Below are 2,019 nucleotides of genomic sequence, written 5' to 3'. Positions count from 1 at the left end.
TTCATTCCCTCTCACTTGCTCTCACCGTAGCAACGTACACTTCTCTAATCAAGTCAAATCATAGTATCAGAAAAGTAAGAAAGAGAAAGAGGGAAAAAGCTTCATCCACAAGCTAGTGATCAAAGAAGCAAGAGAGAGAAAGAGTGAAGCTTGAAGCACAGAAGCTAAAACAGTAAATCCAAGCTAAATCAAGCTTAAGAAAGGTAATCCATCTCATCTTGCATGCATCAGATCTTCATCCCTTCTTCCCAAATCTCTGCACTATCCGAAAATGGCATTCAAGAAAAAGTTGATCTCTATTCTTCACTGCTACAAATCCACGGTCACAAGAGATTCTTGGGGACCAAGTTGCATCTCTATGGTTCAGATTTGGTTGACCATTGGAAAGCAATTTTGGTTACTCCTTCATGGCTTTCAGTCAAGTTGGAAAAGTCAGAAGGAAAGGTTCTACTTTGATGATTAAGAAGAAAAAGTGAGCCAGTGGGTTAGTGAAGCTCAAGGCTCAAGATGTTGACCTTGGAAGAAGAACCAAGGAACATGCAAGGAGATAAAAAGAAGCTTGTTGTTCATTCTGAAGCAAGGAGAGATAACCAGAGAACTTGAGGTGTTTGTTCTTAGAGAGCTCCTTGAAGAAGTTCAACTAACTGGACAGTGTAACCTAATCAAAGGTGCATTCCGCCAGTATGAAGAACTGAATCAAAGGCTTGCTAATCTGGTTTTTCACATAGCACAGAGGCTGTCTAATCTGGTTTTTCGCATAGCACAGAGGCTGTTGGTGAAGTCAATCTCCTTCATGTTTTTCTGATTGTAATGTACTTTTCTAAGCTTATCTTTCTGTAATTTCTTGAGAGAAAAGGCATTGTGAGAAAGCTTGAGAAAAAGCCAAGAATTGAAAAAAGCTGAGAGATACACTTTAGAGAAAAGCCTAGAGTTATTTTCAGATTTCTTTAGGTTAGCTAAGTGACTTGTATCTTGTACCTGTTTGGTATCCCTTTCTTAGTTCGGTTAGCACTAAGAGTGAATAGTTGAGTGTTAGCATAGCCAATGTCAAGTTAGGTTAGAACTTGAGTGTGAAATTGGTGTATGTAATACAGTTAACTATAGTGAAATTCTTCCATAGTTGTGGAGGAGACTGGATGTAGGTTGCATAGCACAAAGCAACCGAACCAGGATATATGTTGGTGTTAGCTTTTTCTTCTCTGTCATGTTCTGTTTTCTGATATTCATGAGACAAAAATAATTTGTCTCATAAATTTCTGCTGCTGAGTTCAAACAGAATCAGATTTGTAACTTTGCTCAAAAAGGGGTGAAAACAGCAAACCTAAGGAAGGCATAGATTCAACCCCCCTTCTCTAAGCCTACCATAACCTTCAGTTTGGGATCAGGCGGCAGGGTTGATGGCGGTAAACCATAGGAACGATGAACAAGAAAAGGACAGATTGGTAAATTCCTATATAATTTTGAATGAATGGAATTATACGAATTCAAATACTAATTACGGGGGAGCAAATTATGCGGCATTAAAGGAGAGGGAGGATTCTAAGGGATCTTTTGCAATTAACAACGAGATAGATTTGGAAGAAACAGTATCTCGTGTTTAGAAGGACGTTATGTAACTAAAATTTGTGATATTACAAATGATAGAGTTGGGCTAAGGACTAATAGGCCCAATAACGGTATTAAGGAAAATAGAGAACGGGGACAGGAGAGGGCCCATTGGATTAGAGCCTCCAAGGCCAACCGGGTAGGATCTGACCCGGTCACTACTTTGACCCGGGTTGAGAAGCAAACCCTGCTCTACGATACTCCACATACGGCGCTTCCAGGGTTGAGGAAATTGGAGGCTGGGACGCGGCAGGAAAGAGAGGTAGGATGTGGAATTCCTGCGTCGGTGGCGGGAGTTTCGGCTGCCACAATGACCGAGCAATGAAACCCGACGCTGATGGTGGCTGTGACGGGTGCAGAACCTGGAAGTATGAATGGCGCTGGAGCCAGGCCGCAACTTGGGAGGGACGAAGG

This window comes from Arachis duranensis, chromosome 1 (assembly GCF_000817695.3).
Source record: "Arachis duranensis cultivar V14167 chromosome 1, aradu.V14167.gnm2.J7QH, whole genome shotgun sequence".
Lineage (NCBI taxonomy): Eukaryota > Viridiplantae > Streptophyta > Magnoliopsida > Fabales > Fabaceae > Arachis > Arachis duranensis.
The sequence above is the reverse complement of the archived record's forward strand: the minus strand, read 5'-3'. Positions refer to the sequence as shown.